We start from the raw sequence: 17,199 nt of genomic DNA on the forward strand, positions 1-17,199 counted from the left end.
TAGCCAACTCTCCTATCAAGCCATTATTATGTATGGAGTTATGAAGAAAAATATGACAACAAGGATTAAGAAGTGCAGAAGGTCAAGTGAAGTGCTCAGGGATTTATTAAAGGTGGTTGTGTGGTAATGGAATGGCAGCCTGAGTTATGGATATTTATTTGCATCATAGCTAAAGCTTCTGTACATAGCTGAAGGGAGAATCAGCCAATGCCTGAGAAATCCTCTGGTGGCACAGAACTGGTGCAGAAGCAGCTTCTAGGTTAGTCCATTTTTCTTGTGTAATCTCAAAGCAAGACAGCCCCACTGGCACCCCACTGACTCCCAGCAACCATGCTGGCAGCTAAGAGGAGTTTGCCAAGTCTTCTTGCACAACATGGGCACAGTAGCCAGATTAAAAAGCGTACAAGTACTTCTGTGGGATGGTTTTCATAATTATAGTGTGTATCACTGTCGTGGTTTCAGCCCAGCCGGTAACAAAGGACCACGTAGCCGCTCGCTCACTCCTCCCGCCCCCCTCCGGTGGGATAGGGGGGAGACGGAGGAGAGAAAAGAAAAAAAAAAAAACCTGGAACCTCGAGGGTTGAGATAAGGGCAGTTTACTGGGACAACGCAAAAAAGTTACAACAACAACGACGGTACTAATGAAAGAGTATACAAAAAAGGGTGATGCACAGTGCAACTGCTCACCACCCGGGACCCGACGCTCCGCCACTTCCCCCACCGAAAGTCGAGAGAGAGAGCAGGAGAGCCCTCCCCCCGGCCCACTCCCCATTTATATACTGGGCATGATGTCACATGGTATGGAATAGCTCCTTGGCTAGTTCAGGTCAGCTGCCCCGGCTATGCCCCCCCACCTCCCAGGTTCCTGTAAAAATTAACTCTATCCCAGCTGAACCCAGGACAATCACATAGCTATTTAATTTTAGGAAAATATTTGTATTTCTGATGTACTCCCAAGTTAAACACCACCATTTTAAGTAAGGTCACATTCTAGTGTGATCTCTACTCTTGGGAATTTAAAAAGGGTCAAAAGAAGATTTAATTTGATTCATATTTCTAGAACTGTCAACAAACTCTAACTTCCACAAATGTAGAAATTAGAATCTAGCATAGAATATATCCTAATATTTTTTGACCAGATACAAAGGTAAAGTTATCTTATTTTTTTAATGGGTGATTATTATGATCTGAAAATCAAAAATAAATTTGTCATCAAGAAAGAAATAAAAATAACAAATTAATATTAGAACATTCTGATATGAAAAATCTCACATCCAACTGGGGTTTCACTTTTATAGTTTGTACCTTGTATTAATGTGGATACAGACTTGTGTATGAAGATATATGTATGCAGTGTGTGTGTGTATATGTGCTATACATATATACTATATATGTACTATACGTATATACACAAAAAAATACAGTAAGGGCCGGTATTTATGCAAGAAAGCTTTTTGGGCTTCACGCTGCTTTTATGTAGGAGTTAGTTATTACAGAATCTTACGTCTTTTCTTAATCTTTCCCAGCCATGTTTTTGGTAGTCGTCTTTGAAACAGTAATGAATCAAGAGTATGCTTAGGAACCTTTAACATCAGCTTTTGAGGACCCTAAAAATGCTTTGAATTGGCTTAGTAATGATTTTTTTTTTTTTTCCCCCCCAATGTGAAACAAACTAGTCGTCATTATTTGCACCATGTAAATGCATAATCTTTATTGCTTGCAAGAACTTCAAAATGAGAACCACTGTGAACCGTGCCAATCCATGTTTTTATTTTGGGTTGGTTTGTCTGTCTTAATTGAATGCTGAGATTCTTGCAGGACTCCAAAGCTCAAGTATCAATAAAAAGTTTTAAGTGTTGTAAAATCTATTATAAAACCAACAGATGTGGTTGGCTATGCTACCCAACAGGCCTTTTCTTTCAGTGTTATTTTGTGATACTCTATATTCAGTGGAATATAGTACTCTCTTGCGCTTGTGTAAAACAATACTAAATGTACAAGAACAGCTGTGTGAAAATGAGCCCTTTGTCACTGTGTTGTGGATGTGTTTGTGTGTATGTGAGATAGCAAACCAAGGGCTGTGGATGTTTCTCTGTCACAAAGACGACTTTCAGCTGCAATGCCAAGAGTGCTATTAAAGCTGGTTTTACTAGTAATTAGATGCACTCATCACATTTACACTGCAGTTTTGGATGTGAAAGTAACATTGGTATAGACATTGATGATCTAGATATACATCTGTAAAATGAGCTAACTCATTCAACTAGATTTGACTCAATTTAATCAGGGACTTGTTGGTACAAAAAATGTCTTAAACATTCACTATCAATCAAGGAGACAGAAGCAGAGGTTATGACACTAAATAAACATTATTTTTACAGTTTGATATTTTAAGAGATTAGTGTAGTAGGTCCTAATTTGGGGGAAAAAACTTTAGAAGAAAAGTGTTTATAGCCCAATTTTAAAGACTAGTCAGAACATGTGAGTGTGGCTGATGAACATAGGCATAGACCTGGACAAGACATTTGTAGACAACATTTTTCTTCTTTTTTTTTCTTTTTTATTCCCCCCACCCCGGTTTAAATCTGTTGCATTTTAATCCTCCATCAGTTTAAATGTGTCACTTAAGTAAGTAGCTACTGTGTACAACTGTGCTCCTTTAGCTGTTTTGCTTGTTGAATAAACTCAGCTTATTCTTATTTTTAATAAACATTTATAAGTATTTACTGCTGAAACTGTACTCTTTTATTAACTTTCTTTTTGTGTCCTTTTATGTTGTAGAAGCTATATTGATATTTTCTCTCTTTGTGACTTGTAATCACCTACGTATTCATCTTTCTCTTTAGGTAGGACCTCAATTTATTATTTTATCTCCCCAATTTAAATGTGGCTTTCTGTTTTCTAACTTTCTCTCAGTAAGATTTGTTTCTTTTTTTTTTTTTTATATCATAACTTTTTTTTAAGTGTCCCTACTTCAAGAGCAATCCATAGCTTAGAAAGAGTTAAACGAGAAATGAAATCTTAAATGGTGAAAAATTTGAAACCAGTATCTCTCTACCTCTCTATAATTGACTGCTGTTGTTTTGAGGGGAGCAGATTGTGGGAGAAGGCTACAGACTGTGAGTGGTTGGGGGCAAGCAGGGGGAAGCACAGCCTGGTGATGGGGGCTCTTCTGCTGGGCCTCATGTCCCAAAGCTGCACCCTCCAATCCCATAGAGAATGTTGCGGATCATGTGGGTGTCATCAAGTTAAAACCTCAGTTAACCTGTGCTGTATTTCGAGTTTACAGTGTCTAAGTTTTTATTGTGTTGCAGAGGCAGGGGACTGATAGCAGTAAAGCAATGTTTACTTTTTCCTTTTCCAGACCCTAGGTAAAGTATAAGACCAAATGAAAGAAGCAGTACTCAATTTCAGGTACCCAAATAGCACAGTTCTCATATTTATTCAAAACCGCCTGAAGGCTGAAAAACACTAGCCTAATTATAGTTCTTACAGCAGAGATCATTTGTGAGCACAAATAATACCACAGAAAGCAAATAAAAGAAAGAGAGGTCCTCGGAGATCTAAAAGTCATGATGGAGAGAGAAAACATGATGCTCTGAAGTGGTAAATTTTAATCTGATGAATAGCAAAGTGTTGAAAAGTCCGAGCATTCTGTAACAGCTGTGGTGTTCTGTGGTCAACAGTCCTCAACAAAATAAAGGGAAATGAAGGAGAAATCTCACTCAGCATATACAACATTCAAGGTACATCAAGTGCATGTTTCAGAAGAATAACAGAAAGAAAAGATAGACAGAAAACTGTCAGGATAAGCCCTTTTTTGTACATAGAATCTCAATTTACCCTACTTCTTTACAGATGCAGAATTAGAAAATGAAAAAAGAGAATTTTCCATTTAAAAACCCCCTCCGAATTATATCCTTTGAATTAGAATGCTCTTATTTCACAAGAAGGGCAAGGCAAGCCTCAGAATGGTTGAAATTTTTCCCTCTTGAATATGTGGGATTTTTGTTCCTCTGAACTTGAAAGAATTATGATTTCATAAAATCTCCCAGATAGACTGCACAATAATCTTGCCCAGATGAGAGGATTTTAGATAAAAATCCTCACTGATGCTACCAGAGCTTTTCCTGTACAGATGGGAACCACTGAATCATCTGGTCATTATACTCTCTTGCACAAGATTTAATAAGATTGAAGAGAGTTAAAAAATATGGGATAAAAATAAGAGGCACGCTACTATTTTGCTGAAAAGAGCTTAAAGAGAGGGGATGTTGACAGAGGCACTCAAAACAGCTACTGGTAAGCATTCACGTAAAACAAGAAATGATTGATCCAGATAAAAGAAAACAAATTAAACCTAATAAAAATAAATGGTGTTTGTTCAATGCCTGCAATTGTATAATTTAAATGTCCACAATATGATAATTCTACATCTAATAGTTTATCAGATTAAAACCCGATTAAGCATTTACATAAGGAAAACAGTAAAAACCAACCAATCAAAACCTACAAGTGTCAAAGCGCGATTCTGGATTCTCCCAGGTATAGACTTGGAAAAAGTCTTTTTCCACATTCTTGTTGATTTAATGATTTCCCTAGTATGAGACATCAAAAACTCTGAGCAGGATCAGGAAAATGAGTGGCATTAGTGAAGCTGGGAGACTGAAAAGCTGGTCTTGTATAACACTCTTCATCTTACCTGATGAAAGTTTGCATGTATTAACTCTAAAATTAATTTGCTTAAGGTCATTTAAACATTAGCAAATTTAGAGCAAGTTACGTAATCTACAGATTGAAAGTGTTCTCATACAAAATTAAACTGTTCCATTTCTTTCTCAAATTAGTTCCCCAGGTAGCTGCACTAGAAACCAGAAGGATACAAAAGTATCACTCTTAAATCAATTTGACACCAGAGAAAGTTCGTATTTCATAAAGAAGAATTCATAATCAAAGACTCAGGCTGACTGTAGCTGGAAGCTGGGTTTCCACCATGGAGTTATGATATCACAGGCAAGTTTGGGGTTGGAAAGGAACTGTTTTCTCACATGAGAAAGATGGGCAAGTTCAGTAAATTGCATTATTGTATCTGAAAATATTACATTAGTTAGTCTCCTTATTGAACTAGTAGTGACTGCCTTAATGCTCTGATTCTTTGAGATAGTCTTCTGCTGCCTTTCTAGGGCCTTTGTTTTTTTTCAGTGTTGCTGCCACAGGGACTAATATGAGGAATGAAAGAGACTGTTTTCCTTTAATATGATCTCTGGGTAATACACTAACAAAGCATCAAACAGAACTTAGTTCATCGTAACAATACGTCGGCTAGCTTAACTAGAAAACAAAAGACTAGCAAACAAAAGTGCACAACTCTCAGTATTTTAAACTATGATTTAGTGATAACGTGTAATTCCTCTAGTTTCTGTGGTAGGATACAGGAACCTATACACCATAGAATGTAATTTTTCTTCTTCAGTAGGTTTCAAACAATAATATTCATATCTATACCTTTGGTTCTTCCTTTGATAATTGCTAGACATGCTTAACTGTGTTAAGCCACTGACGCTTCATAAACATCAGCTCTTGTAGGAGAATATGAATGGGACAGGCTGTAGTATTGTTATCACACACATTTCTGTAAAACAGCGTTCAAGTGTTTCCACAAGTACTTTGTTCTCAATTCACATTCAAACCTCCTTAAAATTTTCTGGATATGTCTATATAAGCAATGCAGCTGATGAAATAGAACAATGTGCTAGAACATCACTGCCAAAAGTGACGATGCCATCATAGGCATTGGAGGCAGAATCATGGTCAGTGTAGGTTAGTTTGAGTGCTGCCTTGTATTTCATTCCTGTAATTTTTGACACTGACTGTAGAGCAAGTCTTTGTGATGTTCACAATTTTTATACCTCCTTTTTGGTGGGTATAATTTGACTGAAACTCTACACAAAATAAATGAACCAAGAACAATATCAAGTATATAACAAGAATGTTTGGGGCTAATCAGATTCTTGGTTTTCAGTATTTTTGGTAACACTCACTTGAGCTGAAATCTTGTTGGATAAGTAAATATTTATTTGGACATAGTTTCTTCAGTCTGGTTTACTGAACATAATGGAAATCCTCTGATTGTTTCAAGAAATCAGGAATTCTACCTCAAATACTTCACATGCTGATGTTCCACCAAAAATGTTCAACAACCTTTGGAATAGGTTATTCAAGGAACATTCATGTAAACTTGTTCCCTAGAAGAAAAAGTGTACAAAACCTCAGTGATGCTGATGAAACCTAAAGGGATAACAGCTAGTGTAGCTATATGAGGGGAACGATGCCAGGATAGCAGCTTTAAGACACCTGGAGAAATGCAAGATACTCATTAATTGACAAAACTCAAAAGAACACTGAAATGAGGCCCTTATAAAAGGGCTCAAGAACTTAGAAATTAAGGAGGTGAAAGCAGTATAGATATAATTTTGAGGTTTATATTGAATCTGCGAAAAAAAAAAAAATCACATGGCTATGAAGTGGAATAAAGACCATACAACTCAGATAACTATATCAACAACTGTTTTTCAGTATTCTGAAAACATGTTGCTTTCAATATTTATGAGTTTATTAAAAAATTAATTATTTAATGATTATTATCAAGAAACCATCAACATCAATAGTGTTTTTTATAGCACTGTTTGTTTTAACATAGCTGGGAGATAAATAGATTGAAAACTTCCTTAATTCTTCAGTTAGCCACAGCCAATGAAATCAGAAGAATTAATCATCTTCTGTAAGGAACGAATATGTGATTAGATGATTCATTTTAAGTATATGTCAAGTTCTAAAGAGGAAACAACGTGAGTTTTTCATTTCAGTTGGGATGAAGGATGAAATTTGAAATACCCACATCTCTCAGGAGAGTACTTTTTCTTCTAAAAATTCTGATCTGAATTGCTCAGTGGAGTCCTAGAGCTCTACATAAGATGCTTTTATGCACACTGTTCAATTCTGAGTCATGTAAGCTTGCAAGTAAAGGAGGAAAACAACGTAAAGTGAATGTTTAACGTTCTACAGATTGCTCCACACGTTTTTTTCAATAACATAGATTACACTTCTACATTTACTCTGCAGAGCACTGCATATGACAGATATATTATAGCACACCAAATAGTTTCTCCCCTGATATATCTTTGATGAAAAAGGCACGAAGGATAATGGAAAACTCAGTTTTGAAACAAAAAGCACAGCTGCTAATGCCAGCATGAAATTTTGAGCTATATGGAGCAAGACAAAATAGAGTATGATAAGGTGTGCCAAAATACAACAAAACATTCATATTGAGAGTTTTCTAATTATTTTACATTTATCTAATCAAAACAAACACTGCTGGAAGAGCTCAAGTAGAACAGGGATGATTATTCTTCAAGTCTTGATGCTTAAAATTAGGTACCTAAATCTTCAGACTCTAAGGGAGTCTGAAAGCTAATAATGCTAAAATACAAATCGAAATATGAAGAGTTGGATGCTTGTATATCAAAATAATTGTCTCCTTGCTTTAGAGTCCATTGAAGGAAACAACATAAGAATAGTCTCAGTCATATGCTAAATAAAAAACATTTCCCTACACTTAAAATCACTAGACTTGTCCTTTCTGGGAGATTTGGAAGACTGTATCAGACTGTATCAGGAATATAAAATAATGACTACTCATAAAAGGAGAAATGTTTGGTTGATGCAGAAATATCTATACATTGTTCATACTTAAGTTCCAAAACAGACAACGGTTCCAAAAGCTGCAAGATGGAATCAGCTGGAAAAAACAATTACAGCTTGGATCAGTAGGAATTTTACTTAATTCCTTCAAAGACAACACATGGAAATCATCAGTATAAGCTGAAGAATGCCTTATGATAGTTTTCCTAACACTACGCAAAAATTTGTTTATCCAAAATAGACTGTATGAATCGACCTGTACACAGTATACTCTTTGCAGGCTGGTTATTAGTACATAAGAAGAACTATTGGGTATATATACTTGTATAATGAGTAAGGGCAAGTTGTGTGGTGACCTTATTTTGGGTTTAATTACAATCAGTTAGTTGTTTCAGATGGGTAATGAATGAGGGATTTGAAAGCTAGGATAGAATTTTAAGCAGGTTGGCCATACATTCAGGTGAGGTTTACTGAACAGTCATTGCTTATAGGTTTGAAATGGCATTTCCACATCCTAACATGAAGGGTTAGTCTTTGATGAAAGTGAACTTGGCAAATGTTTCACAGAATTGGATAGAAATAAGATCCATGCATCAAAATATGTCTAAGTAACCTAAAATATTTTGCTACTTTGTTTATATGACAATGCACTTTTTCATCCTTTTCAAGCTAGGATTTAATTTTGCAGCCATCACACTGTTTCATACATAGTCAAATAGGTTCACTGGACCAGCTGCATACTTAGTTAAAGGGATCCACAGGTAGCAAATCAAAACACATGCTATAATACCACTTTTAATATTTGAAAATAGATATGTTATACCAGTTTCATTTTCTTCCTGAACTCTTTGTTTAACTCTGCTTTTTCTTAAGTTGCTGTTGGAATGCTTTAGTATATTCACAGCACAATGAACTTGGCTTTGCTTTTGCATATTTTGTTTTAAAGTGAGGCTACTCCACAGACTATAATTGTGCCACCAAATTTAGAAGAGAGTGAGAGCATGATCTCAACAAAAGCTTATATCTGTGTTAATATTGTGTTTTATTTTAAAACTGCATTTCAAAGAAGGTTTACACTAAATAAAGCCACACTGCCAATAGGTTGTATATTATCTTAGTCTGCTTTGCTGCTACAACTAGACTGACACCTGTACCTGACCTAGTGTTAAACTAGCTACTGAGGTATCTCCATATTGCATGGATGGGGTTAGCAGCCACAGCTGGGATAGGTAAGAACTTCACACTTAGCTAATTTTGTCTTACATCCACAGAGACTTAGACTACAATATGGTCCTGTGTGAACAGCAGTTTTAAATAAGAGAATGTAATTTTGCTATGTTTTTATGGCTGGTCTAAGCAATTCTCCTGATAGGACTGGACAGCTATCCAGTCATATTGTTGCTGATTCCACTGTAAGCTCCATTGTGTCTGGTAAAGCCTGTAAGTAGTATGTAGTACTGGAATGCATTCAAACAAATATTGATTGATACTGTTGATTTCCCCCCCCCGCCCTTTATTTTGAGAGCACTATCTAATAAAGCTGAGCAAATATATCACATGAATAACTCATTAATTTTGCCATTCCTGTATTTGCCAAATCACTGGTTCTCAAACATATTCATTATTCAAACTTATGTGGGAATTTATTAGGTGAATAAATCTTCATCTGTAGGCAATTTTTAATAGATGATTATGAAGATTACCAATTTTCATTGGGTTTATTCTGTTCTGTAATAGGAGATGTAGACATTCTAACATGACTTGCAAATTGTTTTTATTTTCAAATAGATGCTGAACTGAGTTTCCTTAGTCTTGCAATTTGGGTAATAGTTTTTGTTTACAGTTTCCATTCTTTGGATGGAACATTAACAGAGCCATTAATGATTCTTCCCTCAAACTTTCTCCTCTGCTTCTCTCCTTTTGAAAGAAATCTTGCTAAGTACTTTCCAGAAAGAAAAAGCAGGTGAAACATGAGGTGGCCTTTCCATATCTCTTTTCCTGTTCCTCTACCATATGTACTGAGTTTTCTTATCCATTGTCCCTCTCTAGCCCTTTGTCCTGGTTTCAGCTGGGATAGAGTTAACTTTCTTCCTAGTAGCTGGTATAGCGTTATGGTTTGGGTTTAGTATGAGAAGAATGTTGATAACACATTGATGTTTTCAAGTGTTACTAAGTAATGTTTAGTCTGAAGTCAAGGACTTTTCAGCTTCTTATGCCCAGCCAGCAAGAAGGCTGGAGAGGCGCAAGAAGCTGGGAGGGAACACAGCCAGAACAGCTGACACAAAGTGGCTAAAGGGATATGCCACACCATGTGATGTCATGCCTCGTATATAAACTGGGGGGAGTTGGCCAGGGAGGGCCGTCACTGCTCGGGAACTAACTGGGCCTCGGTCAGCAAGTGGTGAGCAATTGCATTGTGCATCACTTGTTTTGTATATGCCAGTCCTTTTATTATTATTGTCATTTTATTATTGTTATTATTATCATTATTAGTTTCTTCCTTTCTGTTCTATTAAACTGTTCTTATCTCAACCCACGAGTTTTACTTTTTTTCCGTGATTCTTTCCCCCCATCCCACTGGGTGGCAGGGAGTGAGTGAGAAGCTGCGTGGTGCTTAGTGGCTGGCTGGGGTTAAACCATGACACCCTTCCACTTGTTCCAGGAATTTAATTCTGTTCTCGCTTCCTCCTTCTCACCTGCTTTTTTCTATTCCTCAACTCTTTCTTTTTTCTCTTTTCACTACATGTTATCTCTACTTCCTCTATGCAACTGTCCAGAGAATCTTTTTGTTGTGATCTTGCCTTGCTATTTAACCCCTTTGGCTGTTCTGCTGGTGCTTCTCTCAGGAAATACCCTTTCCTGAAAATATAAGTCTGGGTACTAGGTTTCTGTGCTTCAACCCCTTGTCTTCTCCCCCTGTTTTTAATACTGCTAATTCAATATTTGTTGTAAGTCAACTTACCTAATCCACCCTGTTATGTCTAAACTGCAACTTTAGATTTTTCTCAATCACCCCTCAAGATTGTGGAAGATGCCATGACATTGTGCGTAAAATACTTCCTATAGGAAATGTGTTACCAGTTGCAAAAGGCTGAATTTATGTTGTGAATGGGACAGCACTATTGTAGGTGGAGTAAGGAGAGAGTTTCTGGGTTTATTCACTTGCTTGCTGCCTTGAAACTTGTCTTCTGCCTCTTTGGTGCTTAGTGAGTCACTAAGAACATACACCTCATAGGTGATTAGCAATTACATGTGCCTGAAGAAAATAGTTTTTGAAAGTAGACATTGTCTCACCCATATCTATTCACTGAATAGAGAGCTGCTGGGGAAAACTAGTTGTGGTCTGTGTGAACAGGGATTGTGCTAGAGTATATATGCTCACAGAAAAGTGCAAATTGAATATGCATTTCAAACCTTGTGATCTACTTACCAACTTAATAGTCTTTTATTAAAGCTTTTCAATGTAATTTTATATGAATGTCACTTGATATCTTAAACATGTCTACTTACAAGTAGTGTCTAACAAATTTTTGTAAGGTGTGCTATGAACTGTGTAGACCTATGAATTCTGAAACATCAGAATGGTGTTGACTTCCTGACTGAAAACGAGTAAATGATTTTGCAGAGATGCAAATGTAGAAGTGTGGCATGTATTTTGATCCTGTTCCAAAATACTGACAATATAACTGTACTATAGGTATCTTTGGACTTTTTTAGTGAAAGAATACAGTGCATATATATTCTGTAGCACTCATTGAGCAAGTGAGCACAGCAGGCATATTTAACAGTGAATATGAAAAGTTTTACAGAATCAATAGTATTGGATTATATCAGGCAAGCGGTACCATTTATGTTAAAAGATGTGCATACTGTGATTTTTCTGAACTCTCTTTGAAGTTCGGTTGTGTGTCTTTTTCTATTGTACCAAAATATTAGATCATCACTACTGATGACTTGTAATCACTGCTTTTAAATTTACATGTCGATTGATAAGGCAGGATTATCATGTGATTAAGAATGAATAAGTAATGGGAAATTTCTGTTCCCAGCAGTGCCCCAGATATCTCTTGTGACTGCTTAAACAGCTTAGCTTCTTGGTGTTCTTTTTCCCATTTAAGCAAAAAGAGGACATCAATGTTTTCTTTCCTTGTGGAAGTATACAGGAGTAACGTCTCCTGTATTTGTGAATACTAGTAAAGGTAATGAGATGTGTGTTAAGGATAAACACATAAATTTCACTTATAGTGAATTTCAGCTACTGATTTGTAATTGCTTTTAGAAACAAAATAAGTTGGGTTTTTTTTTCTGGCATTTTTCTTTCAAATTTCATTATATTCATATGTAAGTGGGTAATCCTTTTTAAACAAATTTCTGTAAGTTCAGAAAGAATGAAGAACAAGAACCTACTTGGCCTGTTTCTGACTCTAGTAAAAACTACATGAAGGGTAGAATATACTGCAAAAAAAGATATCTTTTAACTGAATATTTAACAAGCAGTAGTGCACTCTTTTTTTTTTTTTTTCCTTTTTGAGTAAAGCACTGGGAGAAAATCTGGTATTTTTGACAAATCTCAACTTTTCAAATATTACTGTACTGGTGAAAAGAGATATTTACATTTAATCAGATAGCATGTCGTATGTGATTAAAAGTCTGTCATTTTAAATTAGCTAAGTTTTTGAGGGGAATTAGCTGAATCCTGAAATGGGTTCATTGAGATGCACAAGAACTGAAGAGTTTCAAGTAACTGTTTCACATCCCTCATATTATTCAAGAAATGTGTATCTATTAACACTTCACACCATATTACTGGCAGGATTAAGGTGGTTTCTCGTGGATGTCAGAGTTTATAGAGTGACCTATAAAAAAGGAAGGAAGATGAGATAAAATGGATGCAGAATATGAGACTACAGCTTTAATTTTGTCCCAGGAACTACATTATAAGTAAGAAGTATGAAGATATCATTTTTTTGCATTAGGATTTGCCAACATGAAACTGGCACACTAGCCTTTTTGCATCTTGTCATTCCTCTGTACAGGACCAGTGGCAAAATGGTTAAAAATTAGTTGTAAGGGGAAAAGGAGAGATTGGGATGCAAGGGATGAAATTTCCATATACCTTGAACTTCTTAGCTTTTTTTTTTGTTCTGTTTTTCATTTTGTGATTCACTCAGATTGTTATAATGTCATCTAGAAAGACAAAGAAGGATTCTGGCGGAGTAGAACTGTGGACTGACTGATACATAAGACAATGACATTGCCTCCCAGCTGAGAAGTGCACTGCATTCTTTACCATATCTAGTTGTTGTAATATGAATATGAACCTTTGATGAAATTTATCTCCTAAAGAAGTGCAAAATTCTGCAATATCAAAGTCACAAAGACAATAAGCCAGAATATTTGCCCCATTTAATATTCCTTGTGCTCTTCTGGGACAGGCTGATTGCTCTCAAGGAGAGACAGGGTAAGATGTGCCTGTGAACCTTATTATATTCTCCTTTTGTTCTCTAGAACTGTAGGAAACGTCTCTTACCCTGTACGGATACTGGAGTTCACAGACCTGCTTGCTTCAAAGTCAGTAAGTGCCTTCTTTGAAGAACAGGTTCTTTTATATTCTTAGTACAACTTGGGATGGAATCAGATATATGATGAGATATATGGCTAGGAGTGAATTAGGCTACACATCAGTGTATACTAATTTAAACTTCTATTCCAGACATGCAATCACTATTTAGATTGGCTTATTCCCTAGCAAAACCCACTTGAAAACAAGCAATCATGTTTCATCTCCATGACACAGAATTAGGACAAATGCAGGAACTCTCAAATTGTAGGAGAAATGATTCTGTAGTGCTGGAATGATCAGAAAATTCATGGATGCTTACAGACTGCATGGGGCATTTGAGCACATCTGATGTTTGAACACTGTCACAGAAGTCTGCCTGACTTTAAATTTCTGTGAAGTTTCATTACTATAATAATGCATAACATAAACGAAAGGATGATATTTTAGGTTGCAGTTTGGTGGCTGTATAGAAGGATATTTTTATATCTTGTTGAGCCTACTTATCCATTGCTGCTCAAAGGGATTTTTATTGGTTGGGGAAAGGTTACCTAAACTGCAGTGATAGTGGATATTAACAATTTGCCAGTGTGCCTCAGCCTCAGGTTAGGTGTGGTGGTGCTGTGGTGTTGTTGGTAGTGTTTTTTTAACAAGGTATCAGACAGATCTACCTAGAGCTTGTAGGTGACTGTTACAGGTCACTGTCTCTTGGAAAGCACAAAAATATGTAAGGGAAGATAGAGGCCCTGACAGAATTTCTGCTTAAAAATAAATCCAGCCTAATGAGGCTGATATAGGGTGCTTGCTACTTAATTGATTAAATTTCAAAAGCTATCCTTTCTGTAAAATAGGTTAAACAACTATTTTCTATTCTATCACAAACTAGCTAAAGCTCCTTGCTACACAGCATCTGTCTCCAGAAATTGCCCGTGTGGGATTTTGAGGAAATGAGGTCCAGAATAGAGAGTACTCCATGTTAGTGGACGAAAATAAATCATGGCAAACATGTAAAGATGTCATGATTACTGCCACAGAGCTTCACAGGCAAAAATTCAAAGTATCTAATAGGTTGGAAAACCAACTTAAAGTCTAAACAAGCCTAATAAAAAACCTTTGCCATTCTTGTTAATACCTAATCCTTATGAATTAAATTTCTCACTAAAGTTTTAGTAAACTTTTCCATGCAAAATAAATTTTCAGTTTTCTAGGTGAACACAGCATGGTATGTTCAGCTTAATATATATTTAAATATTCAATATGGAATGAGCTGTAAAATTATAAAATGTAGAGTATTAGCTCTTTCACTTCCATCAGTGAATACTTTCAGCTGTGAAGTTTTCTTAGTTGGTTGTTTACTTTAAATGCTCTAGTCAATCGAATGAGGACTGCCCAGAAGAGAAAAAAAGGTAGAATTAATGTTCTTGTTTAAATCTGTTAACAAAAAAAGAACTTGTTCCTTCTTTCTTACGCTTTCTACAGGCTCCTTTCTTTAGAGTGCAATACTAAGATTCCCCAATAGATGCCCTAAGAGATCTCTTATAAATATCACGACTAAGTACTGAAATTATCTTCAGCTTTCTCTTTGTGTGTGTGTGTGGCGGGGTTAATAGAATCTGTTATCTACTATCGAGTGGTATTATGTTTTCAGATTTCAATGATAATGAATAATGAAATTATTTGATCCCAAATGAAGTCGAAAAAGGCTGGAAGATAAGAAATTAAATATTTATCCTCATTGCTCAATTATTTTTCAATAGTAATTTTTAATGTGGATATTAATTCTGTAGTGTATTATCTCTTAACTGTTTAATCAGTTTTCCTTTATATTCACAAGATGAGAATGGGGCAACGTCATCTTGTCAGAATCACTATCATTGCAAAGTTGCTACACACTGAAATGAACCTATAGCATTTATTTGATCAGATATAATGGAGAAATCTACAGATATAACCTCAGAATCCAGGCTTTCTTTCTTTTCCCCCTGAGTTTACATCTGTTGTTATGTGGTATACATTTGAATTATTTAGATGAACTTCAAAGATAGGTTTCTTGTGTGTGGACACTATTGCATATTCCTTTTATTTAAGGAACTGAGTCCCTGTGTGAGAACTGGCTTTGCGGAGATATGGGGTAAACCTTAATGTGCCTTTATGATCCTTTTGTCATTTGGGAGATATCTTGTGCCAGATGGTTGGCACAACCTTACTCTAAGTCACAAGTAAGCTAATTTTCTTCTATACCATTTGCCAGTGTCTGCCATTCTGGTGCCTATGATGCCCTGCTGTTATCAAAGCACCGGTCCAGGTCTCAGTACACTTTATTGTGCTTTTTGATCAGGCCAGAGTTTACAGTGGATGCGTTATCATCTTCCATTAAAACATTAAACAGACACTGAGTGAATTAGACCAGTGGAAAATGAGAATGAGGGAAAGATGTATGTGTCCAAACTTCATGCTGTGTGTGTGAGAGAGAGATGTTTGGAGGATTATTCATGCCACCTCATGTCAGAGCAGGCTGAGAGTTCTTTTGCTGTCATTGACTTCAAGCTAATCAATGATCTTCACCAGTAACAGCTGCACTGAAGGGGCAGCTGTCTCCTTCCAATTAAAAAAAAAAAAAAAAAAAAAGGAATAATCTGTTAAAAAGAAGTGGAAATTAAACCCTACAAAGGGCAGTACTTTGGACTGTATATTTTGAAATAAGATTTCTTGACTGCTTGAATCTTTCAGATTGCCTAAAACTGTTTTTGGTATTGAGCTACAAATAGAGGTCTGTTTAAAGTGTTGCATATTCTTGATTCAAAGGAAAAAAAAAAAAGTGTTGTTTGGGTTTGGGGTTTTTTTTTTTTTTAGTCTTGTTTACTACTTCATAACTGTCAGGTTAGCTGGGACAACAAATTAATTGATACTTGGTAGTATCAGATTTTAATATCCTGAATTCTTTGGTAACTTGATAATGCTATTCATGGCCACACTTTTCTCATTTTGAATGTTTAAAGATATATCACAGAAAAAGAAAATGCTTTTGTTGAACTTACAGGTGATGAGTGGTACCAAGCCATACGTAAGTCTCTGGAATAATCTGAAGAGTAACAGTGCAAGTTTCTGAAATTTCCTATTTTTTTCCTTACTGATGGCTAAGACAAAAACCCAAGCACAAAAAAATGATTTAAAATAGCTTTAGAATTGTTTGCAGTATAAAAGCCAAGAGAAGAAAAGTAGCCACTTCTGAAATACTATGCTTACTCTCTAATTCAGCATTCATTTTGTATGCGATGCTGTTTACAAGGTAAGTAACCCTTTCTCTGGAATTACTTGTGGTAGAAAAGGAGATCCAAATTAGTCAAAGAAAGTGACTATTGTTCTAAATTCAGTGAGTTATGGACAGGCTGTACAGTATGAGAGCAAATGTTTTGGACAACTACTGAATGGGTTGCTAAACAACTTTGATCATGTGTTATTTGCATTGACTTCCCCTTAATATATAGAGACTTTGATCTTCTCTTTGTCTTACATAAAGTTTCCTGCTGTGTTGGATCCTATATTAAACAGCGCCTCATAAATACAAAATGGAGAGTCTTTATTATTAATACCTATAGTCTTAACAAGCATAAACCAGCTTTGAAGTTCCTCTGTGTTTCTCACCTTTACAAGAAAACGTTAGTACTTACTGCATGGCTTCTCCTCTGCCCAATAAAAGAATGGCAAATGCTTCAAATACAGTAATTCAGGTAGAAAAATGAAAACCAAGCATACTTGACTGCCAAGCACATGGGACTCTTAAGTATACCAAACTCTGAAAATTGTGTGGCATACTATGTGGGATCTGGTAAGATACTATTGTAAACTACCCAAATTAAGGTTACGGAAACCAGAAACATACTACTAGGAATCAGCAGTCTCTCCAGACTAACAATTAACTGTTAAACACAGAA

This window comes from Aquila chrysaetos, chromosome 1 (genome assembly GCF_900496995.4).
Source record: "Aquila chrysaetos chrysaetos chromosome 1, bAquChr1.4, whole genome shotgun sequence".
Classification (NCBI taxonomy): domain Eukaryota; kingdom Metazoa; phylum Chordata; class Aves; order Accipitriformes; family Accipitridae; genus Aquila; species Aquila chrysaetos.